General features: G+C 46.3%; 1 protein-coding gene across 4 annotated transcripts in view; it reads left to right on the top strand.

The window, feature by feature from the left end:
* The first annotated feature begins 11,441 nt into the window (after positions 1-11,441).
* CLOCK (clock circadian regulator) overlaps positions 11,442-12,528 on the top strand; it is a 95,141-nt gene continuing 94,054 nt past the window's right edge. For 2 of the 4 annotated variants that reach the window (XM_077815613.1, XM_077815617.1), the window contains exon 1: positions 11,468-11,555. The gene's annotated coding sequence lies outside the window, so the exon portion shown is untranslated. Of the gene's footprint in view, positions 11,561-12,528 lie in introns of all 4 variants that reach the window. The other 2 variants (XM_077815614.1, XM_077815615.1) reach the window with 2 other exon arrangements.

A 12,528-nucleotide genomic window follows, 5' to 3' on the forward strand; every position in this document is an offset into this window, starting at 1 on the left:
CCTGCAGGCAAGAGTTGCATGGAACTTCTTGTGCGCCTCTGCCTAGGAGCCAGACCTGCCGCTGGCCACTTCCAGAGCGCAACGCAGTCCGCAGTGCCAAGACAGGCGGGAAGCCTGCCTCTGCACCCCAGCTGCACTGCTGACTGCGCTGCAACCTTGAGACCCCCCCCAACCCGGAACCCCTTCCTGCACCCCAAATCCCTCATCCCACCCCATCCCAGAGCCCTGACCCCCTCCTGCACCTCAATCCCCTGCCCCAGCTCAGAGTCCCCTCCTATACCCTGAACCCCTCATTCCCGGCCCCACCCCGCAGCCCTCACTTCCACACCCCAACCCTCTGCCCTAGTCCTGAGCCCCTCCCACACCCCAAACCGCTCATCCCCAGCTCCGTTGGGTCATGGACATCAACAATTTTCTTCAGCTGGGTCTCCAGAAAAAAAGTTTGAAAACCACTGATCTAGATGATGACTGACTGAGCTGAACTGCCTTTCATCAACTCTACCTTCAGTTCTTTCCAGAAAAGTGTTTTTCAATTTCTTTGGAATTGGTCTTCAAGATGACTACTGTATTCCTCCTGAACTAACCCATTTTTCTTCCTTTCTGGCCAAAGCAGGTGCCTCGTACCCCATGGCAAGAAACTGCTTTTATTAGATGTTAGTTATATTGTCAAATTTAATTCCTCTCATTCTCAAGCATTTAGAAAGTCAGAGATGTCTGTTTTGAGGGCTGCAACAAGAGTAATGGCTTGGTTTAAGACACTGTTACTAGATGGGCCTGAGACTGCATTCTCACGGGCTAATGAGTATCATACTGAGCTTGTCAAATGCTATTTGACTACAGATGCCTCCACTTCATTGGTAATGAGGATCAAAGTGTTCCAAGATATGTAAGTTAGTGATTTAGTTGTCTCCTCCCACTTATACATCATCATCCATTTGACTTCTTCATTCTCATGATGCCTCCTGCTAGCAAACTTTTTTTTAGGGTGTGTCTGCACTTGCGACTGTACAAGATTACATGTGTGTTGTGGTACCATAGCCTCCCTGTTGTCAATATCTGAAGCTCTGAAGCATGTTTCTGAAGGACAGTGTAATGAGTGAAAGCTAGCACACATGACGGGGGTGGGTATGTACATGTATCCACTGTTGCATTGCCCTGTACCCATTCTACAGTGCAGTATGGATGAGGATAATGGGCAGGTTCCAGCTTATGGGTATCAATAGTCCTCTAGGGCCATTCCCATAATGCATTGATCCCTTTGCTGTCTGAACCTTACCCAAGAGTACAAAGCTCCCTGACCTCCCCACCTCTTTGCCAATGGTAGTAGCAACCTGCACTGAGCACTTCAGGGGGGTTTCTGCTGAAATCTATTGATCAATACAGGTGATCATGGTCTGAAGGTAGCCTCCTGGTCTCCGGAGCACACACAGGTGCTGGTCATTGTTTGGTCAGACTACACCATCCTCCATGACTTCGCCTGACTTGGCAAGAATATTCACCTGTCCCAGGGATATTCCCAGAGGTGGGCATTCCCTGATTCCATTCCAATGCTGGGAGTGCATGAAGCACCTCCCACTTCTGTACTGGAGGGCAAAGGACTCTAACAATTGCTCTGGGCAGGGACCTAGCACATGCCCATGCTTCAGTGAATGGACTTGGAGCTCTTCCAGGGCTGCAAGTTAGGAGCCTGAAGTCACTAACTACCTCCTCCTCAATACCGCCGGCCTCATCATATGATGGCAGGCTGGTGAGGGGCAGGACAAAGAGGTAGCAGGGACCTTGGAAAAAGTCCTAGGAGAGACGGAGAAGAAGCATGTGTTTCTGCACCTCTACCCAGATGACAAATCCCCACCCCCAAGCTACTACAGGAAAGACAATCCAGTGCTGGTAAGTGCTTTTTTTTATACAATGGACCTCCACATTCCCTGAGAATATCCCTGTTGCTCTGCTGCTATGTACCTCATCCCCCACAGCACACCTTACTGCTGCTCCACCCCAATGTTGTCCCAGAGCAACACAGCTGTAAATCAATGATTTTATTAAAATCCCATGAACCAATGTATATACAAGGCCTGAAAATGTTTTTTTAAATCATTTACAAAAATCAGTTAGTCTTCTTTCTCTTTTAGTACTGTATTTTGTTTTACCAGTTAACATAAATGTTTAGCAAATGAATAAGTTTTTTAAAAACTATCAAAACATTTCCCACTAATAAATACTTAATAAGCTCTTACTGCTTTACAGTACACATTCAAGGCACAGTAGAAAACACTAGACAAGAGCATTGGAGGAAATGCAATAGCACATTTGTGCAGCCATATTATCCTGTATTTTGATCTTGTCAGATATCAAAACCCAAGTTGGATCAAGATGTGAAGACCTTCAAATATAGCAGGTACTGCAAGAAACATTGGTGGTTCAGTAGGTGTTGCTGTTCCCTTCGTGTCAGAACTACAATAATACATCTGCATCGTGTGAAGGGGCACTTTGCTACTTGAGGTGCCATCTTTTCAGAACATTCTTGATTATTAGAGATCTTATGGCAAATTTCATGAGTCTGGGCTGGTGTCAACCTTTGTTTCCTGAACACATTCCCATTTAGATAATACATATTTATGTCTAAGTTGCTCCACCAGTTTCTCCTGGATGTTTTTCACCTCCTGCTGTGTAGTATTTGCTCTGCTGTTTAACCACCAAGATTCAGTGATCTCTATTTACAGTATCTCCTATCTACTTCATAGGGGGAGGAGATGTTTGTTTAATGTTTGTAAAGCACTTTCCTTAGCTGGAAGCCAGGAGTGCAAAATATTGTAGTTAGTAAAATCAAGCTTCTGGTGTTGTAGCAGAATGCAGGATTCCTAATGCTACTTTAGATTCTTCCACTTCTGTCCCCCGATAGTAAACCGTAGATGTACTGCAGCCAAAAGGACAAAATGAGAGAGAGGTCCCTGTGGAGAAGGGACTATCCTAACCTAAAATTATTTGATATGAGGAGATGTTGTTCCAGGATAAGCATTAAAAAAAAATTGTATGATGGGGTGTGTTGTGGGATGAAGACCAAAAAGAACATGCTGCTGGGTGCACAGAGACGCAGATTCCAGGACAGAAGCTCCACCCAGTCTACCCATTTTGAACTTTGGAGGTCTTCGATTTGAAGGACTCCTGATGTGAGAGAGAGTAGAAGGTGGACAGCTAGACTGCGATTAGGAAGGGAAGCATTTACAAAATTAGTGTTTTCCTAGCAGAGTAAAAAGTAGAAGGGTTACTGGATGCTATTGTTATCTTTATTTAATTTCATTAAATAAGAGTTTAGTGGTTTTTTCAAACCCACAGGTCAGAGACCCCTCCCACTCAGTGAGGTTTTGAAGAGATCTGCAGGGTCCTTGGGAAAAATGTTAGGAAAAGCAGCCAGAATTGCCTGATATTTAAGGGCAAGTGTCCTAGAAAGAAGCTTAGAGGGATATTGGGTTTTATTAGTGACCCAGAGACACCAGTGTTGAACAAGGTGTGTGCTCAGGAAAGGGCAGGTTCTGACAAACCCTATAACCAGAAAAAGAGTACTTAAATATATGTATAAACCAACATACTCTAAAAATTAATGTTTTTTCTAAAGAACAAATGGTTGTTCTACATAGATTCTTATTCTATGCTTATAACCGTAGTGTCGAAGTATTTTAAGTGCAATAAGCAACGTGACTAACATCTGTCATGTTTATATTTTAAAGCTGTTGGATATTTCTTTTAGTCAACAAATATTTTATTCCTGATATTCAGCTCTGCTATTTGTGAAACAAAAACAACCAGCAGCTAAACTCAACAGGAAGCTGCTCAACAACTTCAGATACAAATGTAGCCTTTATGAATAAGAGAAAAAGGCCCATCTTGGACCTTTAACTTTCAAAATTATCCCAATACTCCTCAAAATAAAGGGCACCATCTCTCAACTTTAGCCACAAAATGAGTCCTTTATTTACTGTGATCCTATCTTTAAAGTGTTATCCTTCTGCACTGGAACAATAGATTTTTTGCAAAGTATCTGTTCTCTATCCCAAAGTATAACCAAAATATCAAACAAAAGCACTTCAGACTAGCACACCTTTAGCACAGAACACATCAGTCTGTCATGCTGACGAAGTTCCTTTTTGCATTTTTTCTACATTTGTTATTGTACACAGGAAGCTGTAAGACTTAGCTGATGGGAATTAAGGATGGTAGCTCTTTGAGTGTCCTTGGCCTATTCAAATTCATGGGGTGTGCCGGCTGGGCAGCTCAGATGGTGGAACCATCTGGGAATGCTCATGCACCGCTCCTACCCTGTCCCTCAGCATTCCCCAATGTTCTGAGGGTGAGGCTATAAAAGGGTCTGTGGCGCACTCAGCTGCCTCAGTTCCTTCCAACCACAGCAGCAGATGCATGTAAATTTCTCTGGATCCTTGAGATCCAGAACCTTCTCAAGAATTTTAGTGGCTTAGATAGTATTTTACTATAAGTTTAATTTGGATAGATATAATTAAGTCAGTTCTTGTTATTATTTAGTTATAGTTTAGATTTGGTTATGTTGATCAGCTTAATGGCAGATCTGAAGACCAGAAGACCCAGTTTTCAGAGGTGTACATTGTGTTAGGCAGTGTTCTCAACCTTGGATGCTCATGTCCGATGTTTGGCACGTCTCAATGAGGGCCACAGTACTTCAAGGTATTCTATCTGCAGCATCTTCACTCCAAGACCATGTACAAAGCATTTGAACAGACTATAACAGACTGCAAGTTCTCTTGCTCCAAGAAGCTTTGACAGGGATGTTGCTCATATTAGCAGCTTCTAAAGGATCAGCATCATGGGGTCTCTGGATGGTTCACTGAAGTAGGGGTGGAGTAGACCATGGAAGTACAGGTGGATAGCAGCATTGGGCCAACTGGTGATAGCAGGCTGGAAGCCTGTGGCAGTAACAGAAGCAGGTTGGGTACTTGAGGCAGAAGCAGGCTGGAAACACCATGAGGTGGAGGGAGAGTTCCCAGCCCAAGTAGTGAGGCTGGATAGACTGGATTGCTGCTCTTCCTGTGGGATTAAATTGCTGTCTCTGGGAGTCAGCAGACCTGGTCCTCACTTACGGATTGGCTGCTGCAGCATGCCTGAAGGATGAATTATTGCAGGCTCTGACTGAAGGCTTATCTCACAATCAGACCATAAGATAAAAAGACCACTGTTAGCTCAGAGTACAGCTAACTCCAAAAAGAAGAATATCTTGACGACACCTCCGTTTTCTGTTCTGAGGTTGAGTTCTATGAATGCTGCACAGTTGATTTGGAAACCATCATGTCTGACCATGAAAATTCCAAAGGCTTCCTTGGCAATGGCCTCTGAGCGAAGAACCAAACTGTAAGAAAAGCCATCGGCTCCGTCCACTTTTTGAAAAGCACAGCAGAAGACAAAAAGGCTCCTCTCAGCAGGACCAAGTCAGTCTCAAAAAATCAGATTTGGATACATCAACTTCACATCCTAAACTAGAAATAAGAAGCAAATCCCTGTGTAAATCTCATCTAATTGATCCAAAGACTGCATCGGAACTGAAGATAATTCTGGAACACACAGCAGTTTCTTAAAAAGAAAAGGAGTACTAGTGGACCTTAGAGACTAACCAATTTATTTGAGCATAAGCTTTAGTGAGCTACAGCTCACTTCATCGGATGCATTCAGTGGAAAATACAGTGAGGAGATTTATATACACACAGAACATGAAAAAATGGGTGTTATACACACTGTAAGGAGACTGATCACTTAAGATGAGCTATTAACAACAGTTACTGTAGCAGCTAAACTACACCATATAGCTCTGCAATTGGATTACATACTGGATCCACAGGAGTTGTTATCTAAAAGGGGAAAGAGAAAACTCCCGCAAATTATGCTTCTTGGATCTCCACTTTTGAAATACGAAAGATATCAGATGAACTTTTTTGCTTTTCTCCAGAGAATTCTACATTTTCTGGGTCCTATAGTTTCTCTATTGGTATAATTCCATTTGAAACCCTATTTCCACCCAACCCCCATCCCTTCCCTATTTAGGGAATGCCTCTTAAAAGAGCATATTAAAATCATATTCCATCCCAGTAAAAGGTGGGAGCAATAGAAGACGTTTCAAAACAGTCCAGAATTCAGGCCTTCTATTCCAGATATTTCCTCGTTCCAAAGAAACGTGGAGGATTTCATCTGATACTGGATCTAAGGAAGCTCACCACCATCAGGAAATTCTGTTTCCATATGCTGATGCCAGCATCCATTGGATCTTTCTTTTTCATCCATGATTAGTTTGCAGCTCTCTATCTAAAGGATGTTTATTTTCATATTTCTAACAGACCAAGTCACAAGTATTTTATGTGACAACAGCACTTCCAGCACCCATGTTTTTTTTTTTTTTTTACAAAGTATTCTCACTTATCTGAGGGTATTTTCACTGAACCATAATGAGATTATTGGTTTCTCAGTGCAACATCACAGGATGCTCTTCTTGAAGACATTAGTTACACCTATTCCCTCTTTGAGAGGTTAGGCCTCTTGATATATATGAAAGAGTTCTTGCTTCGTCCTACTCAAATAATTCACTTCATAGGAACAGTTCCAGATGCTCAGGCAGGCAGGGTTTTCTCTCTCACCAACAGAAGTTGGTCCAATAAAAGATATTACCTCACCCACCTTTGTCTCACAAAAGAGACTTCTCAAGCTTCAACTTGCTATAAGCAAATGTTAATGTTTTCTCTAGTGCTGATGGACATAATGGCTTCAGCCGCTTCTGTCATACCATATGCTTGACTCAGGATGAGAACTCTACAACACTGGCTGGCAGGAAATTTACAGACCAAGTATGGACAGTATGCTAAGAAAGAAATTCTGGAGGGGATTGTGTTTTCCTTCACATGGTGGACTCAGAGCACAAATGTTCTAAAAGGAACGTTTTTTGATCCTCAGTCTCCAGCCATAACAATCGCATCAGATGCTTCCAACAAGGGAGCACATTTTGACAGTCTAACAGTTTGAACACACTGGAGCTTTGAAGGAAAGAAACTGCATATGAAAATTCTAGAGTTTAGAATCATCCATTTAGCTCTCAAGTCTTTTCTACCTCACATCTAGGGAAGAGTAGAACAGATTGCCACAGGTAACATGATAGCAATATATTATCTTAAACAAGGGGGAGCACACTTTCCAACTGTGTAAAGTAGTAGTTGAGTTACGGAACTGATGTATCCAGCATAGAGCTTATCCCATGGCCCTTCATTGTGCTGAAAAGGACAACTTGACAGATCAACTAAGCGGAGATATGACACATCTACATGAATGGTCAATAAAGAAACTGATGACATCTTCAAACCAAAGGATTTCTGGACATAGATCTATTTACCACCAGATACAATACCATTTCCATTTCTGCTCATGAGAAGGTATGGGCAGTCTCCTGATATCAGACACTTTTCTCCAGAATTGGGAGAATGGTCTACTATAAGCTTCCCATTCCCATTCAGAAGGTAGTAAGGAAGATAAAGCCAGATGGGTATCTTTACTGATCCAGCATGGCCAAGTCAGCAATGGTACACAAACCTCCTGCAACTTTCAAAGGGAGTTTACAGACTTCTTCTAGTGTTACCAGATATGTTGCCTCAACAAAAGGTTTACCACCCAGATCTCTATCACTGCAACTGATTGCATGGGCTATATGACTGTAATGGAAAAATCTTTCCCATCGGAAGTGCAGCAAGTTATACTTAACTTAAACAAACAACCCTGCCCCACCCCTCACGCCCCCAAAAATCAGTTGACTAAAAAGTGCTATAATTTCAAATGGACTAGATTTGTGAAGTGGATACATGAAAAACCTGGATCAACACTGTTACCACCAATTGAATATATTCTGGAATATTTGCTCTAATTAAAAGTTTTGGGTCTTTCTTTATCCTCTTAGATTCATCCTTGATATTTTCTTAGATAATAAATCTCCCATTGCACATAATATTGGTAAGAAATTTATAAAGGGGCTTGCTGACATGTAACCACAGGTACAATAATTAGTCCCATCAAGGGATCTCAGTTTAGTTCTAACATAGCTCTCTGTTCTAGTTGTCCATTAAAACTTTTTATAATAGCCATAGCACATACTAGGCTATTCAGTGAACTACATGCCCTCACTGCTGATCCATCTTTTACTATATTTCAGAAAAGATAAGCTGCTGCTTTGTCCTTACCCCAAAGTAGAGTCTGAATTCTGCATTAATCAAACTCTAATTTTCTAGTTTTCAAACCAGTTTTCTTCCCCAGACCTCAGTCACAAGGGTGAATTCAAGGTTGCTTACTTTAGATGCTAAGAGGATCCTCACCTATGATCTGAGCAGGACTAAGGAATTTTGCATGTCCTCAAAAATCTCTGGTTTCACAGTAACAGCCGTGTTAGTCTGTATTCGCAAAAAGAAAAGGAGTACTTGTGGCATCTTAGAGACTAACCAATTTATTTGAGCATGAGCTTTCGTGAGCTACAGCTCACTTCATCGGATGCATACCGTGGAAACTGCAGAAGACATTATATACACACAGAGACCATGAAACAATACCTCCTCCCGCCCCACTGTACCAGCACTATGAATATGATTCTGCATATTCATACTCATGGGGTTGTGTCCAGTGGTGCAAGTAGAAACCATTTCTTGCAGGTACTGCACTCATAGGAGGGACACGAGGCGGAGGGCACGTGACCTCCCCATGTGACCGTCCATGTGGCTCGTCTGCACCCTGCTCCCATCCCGGGGCCCCCACGCTCTCCCCGTCTCCTCTGACACCCCCCTTTGTATATACAAACATCAACATACTTAACTACTCACTTTCCCCGCAAACATGTAGTATTCAATCTGTTTATAGGGAATATGGGAGTTGGGTGAAGAACCATTTCAGCATACGTATGACTTACTAAAAGACAAATTTTATGTAGAACTGTATCCTAAACTGCTTTATGGTGTGGTACCCAAACACTGCATTTCAATGGGGGATTCAACTTCCTTTATAGGAACAGACTCCTGAAACTCTTACCAGTCTACAAAAGTGGTCCATAGTCATGCAAATAATCCCATTGTCTTCAATGGGATTGATCAAATGATTAAGGGTTTACAGTATTAGGTTCCAAGTTTGTAAATTGTTCTGGATGAAACTGACAATGCCTGAGTTGTCAGATAAGAAGGAGCTTCATTCGAATAAAGGTGGGCAGATGTGTGATGTCTTACCTCCATTACTAAAATGAGGAACATTTTATATATATTTACACATAATATTTTCCGCAAAGTTCTTGGCAGATTCCTGAGGCAGCTGGCTGGTTTAAGGCTGTCAGTGTCCGGTATTATAATCTTCACTTATAGTTCTCTCACCCACAAAGCTGGAAAATGAGGCATTTGTTTTCTTTGTTTTGCTGCTCCAGCTCAAGTTAACAAAATGCATGTTAGACTAGTTTGTCTGTAAAGAAGAATTCTAGGTACACTGGGGACCATACCTGATTCCATTCAGGCTGCAGAACTGGGCGGCCATCAAAATCCAAACATCCTCTGGTCGGTGCAAGCAGAAGTATTTCTCTAGTGATTTGGACTTGATGTGATGCAGTATGGATGTCATGGATAATTCAGACCAATGGGGCGAAACAGAATAAAAAACACTGTTTAAACACCTTCCGTCCACCCCTCCCACCCCCCCAGGACTCCTGACCAATGTAACAGCACAATGCATATGCTAACAATCTTAAACAAAGCCTTTGTTTAAGTTTGTTAGCATATGTAGGTGCTGTTAAAGCCATATAAAGAATGAATGTCCTCCCTATCAGAGAACATGGGTATCCGGTTACAGCACAGCCTATATATATATATATATATTTGATATCCCAAGTTTTTTGTTTGTTTTATTTCTAACTCTTGGGTGTAAAGTTAGTTAAAAACAGAGAGGCAAACATGACAGAGCAGGAGTCGCCAGGAGTTTAATAGTCAGAGTCTATCTCGAAGAACTCCAGTTCCAGGTGAGTAGCCTTCATTTGGGTGGTAAAGATTCCAGGAGTTGGGTGCTTGGAGTTCAATTCCCTACTCTTCCATAGACTTCCTGATTGTGGCTGAGCAAGTCGCTTAGGCCTCAGTCTAAACACATAAGTTGTATTCCCCAAAACAAGGTGGCACCTTAAAGACTAGTAGATTTATTTGGACATAAGCTTTCGTGGATAAAAAACCACTTCTTCAGCTGCAACAGGGCTACCCCCTGATAAATTGTTTTGGTACACTGAAAGCAGCACAACTCCCTGCTGCTTCCCACTGTGTACTTGGTTATATCTGTGTAAAGGTACTTTATATTGATGTAGCTATTCGGGGAGGGGGGGCCGGGAATCATCACCTGCCGTATAAAACGCCTTTATATGAGTTGTAAGCCTGCGATCAACTCAATAAAAGCTCCTCTCCTTTCTGAGCATGCGCAGCCTCTTACCCGGCGCAGATTGTGATTTTTTTTTCTCTTCAACTACTGCTACCTGCAGTGACGCTGCGCGCTCTGGGCCTGCGCAGCGGGACTCCGGCTTTCGTCTGTACTTCTGTATAACAGGAGGCGCCTTTCCCAGGGGTGACGTGAGGGGAGGTTCATTAAAGGGAGCGAAGCGTCCAGCTACCCCAGGGAGGGCGGCGTGTGAGACAGGCTGCAGTGACCGGCTAAGGGCTTCCAAGCGGCTCTACGCCGGCCCCAGGCAGCACGCGCCGTGCCTTTCCTCCTCCCACGCGCGCAGCTGCTGAGGCGCTTGGAGGCGGCAAGGGCAGCGGGGATTTCGCCAGCCCTCCTGGGGTGCAGAGCGGGGCAGTGCCTGAGGCAGGGTTAACAGTAAGGCCAGGGCTCACCGGGACTCTGCTGTCAGACCCCCCCAGCACCAGGGTCTCCCGCAGTCGCTGCCTCACGAGCCGTAGGTGTGAGGCGGCTGGGGGGCCCGCCCCCAAAGGCGCTAATAGTGCTGGGCAGGGTGATGTAACTGCCTTGGGACCCGCTCGGGCGGTCCCCACCCACCAAGGCACAAGGGAGCGCCCTCCGCCCCGCAGCCCCTGTCTCTGTAGCCGCGCCGGCCCGCTCAGCCCAGCGAAAAGGCGCCATTTTCTCCTCACAGAGCCACCCGCGTCTCTACCGGGGTGATCTGAGGTCAGGGAGCCGGGTCCCGCTACACGGGCTGCGAGCGCGTACACAGCTGCTTTCCGCGCCGCAGCTAGGCGTCACTACTGGAGAGGAGTCGCAAGCCGCGGTGGGAGGCTGCGCATGCCCCTTAGCGGCGAAGGTAAATCACAGGCCCAGCCGCGGCAGCCTGGCGCACGCGCACTGGCACGGGGCTTAGTCAATCCGGTGGCTGCTGTTGCCGGTAGGCTCTGGCGGCGCATGCGCAGTGGTGGCGGTGAGGGAATCACAGGCCTGGCTGCTGCTGGAGGAGGATCTGTCGGTGGGTTTGGGACTAAGCGCAGGAAGCGGCTTCGCACACTGCAAGGAGCCCAGAGTGGTCAGGCGGCGTGGGGAGCCGGGTAAGGTGCGCGCTGCAAGGGCAGGCGGGGCAGCTGTGGCCGGGCGGGGTCCCCCGGATCCCGGCCGGGGAGCCATTAAAGTTTGACAGTCCTGGCGGGGCTCCCGTCTCCAGGGCAGCGGCGGGGGGTGGGCACGGCAGGGGCTGCCCGTCGGGCCGGGCGCGGGCTGGGGCTGGGGCTGGGGCTGGGGCTCGGGCTCCCCGGCGGGGCAGGGCAGGGGCTGTTTCATAAGGGACCCGCTAGGCCTTGTGACCCACTTTACTCCTGTCACAACTCCCAGCACGTTTGGAGCCCTGCCCGGCTGGCCCGGCGCCCGGCCGGGCTCCGCCTGCTCTCGCCGCCCCGAGGGCGGGGGCGGGACGCTCCGAGCTGCCAGCTCCCCACCTGCCCGGGGCGCGGGTTGGAGCTGGCGCTGGAGCCGGGACCCTGTTTGTTTTCTTTCTCGCGCCTGGAGCCGTGGGCGGCGTCTCGTCCGGTCTGTGCAGCCGGGAGCGGCTCTCCCCGCCCGCACTACCCCCGCTGTCAGAGGGGCTCTCCCTGCTGCCGGAGCTGGTCGGGGACAGCCTGGTCTGCGCCGCTCAGCGCGGTGATCCTCGCAGCACCCTGCCGGCCGGGAGCCGAGCCTGTCCGCCGCAGCCGTAGGGCCAGGTGCAGTCTTGTCTGCGGCACAGGATGGACAATAAAACCGGGCGGCGGGCTGCTGGTGGAGCGATCGCCCATGGCCTGTCGTTGGCGGGGCGGGGTGTTCTTAGTGTCAGTGTTAAATTGGAATGAAATTCAGTGGCGTGCGAAGTTACAGGACAACTGACGTTTGCAACTCGTGAATCCAGTCCCGGAAACCAATGGTCCCATAGAATGAAGAGCTGCTGGCCCGAGAGAAGGTTTATAAACGTAGACACGTCCCTTTCATGGGGCCCCAAGGCGTCCACTTGCCTGGATCAGCTTGCAGGATCTGTCTCTAAATCCCAAAATG

This window comes from Eretmochelys imbricata, chromosome 4 (assembly GCF_965152235.1).
Source record: "Eretmochelys imbricata isolate rEreImb1 chromosome 4, rEreImb1.hap1, whole genome shotgun sequence".
NCBI lineage: Eukaryota > Metazoa > Chordata > Testudines > Cheloniidae > Eretmochelys > Eretmochelys imbricata.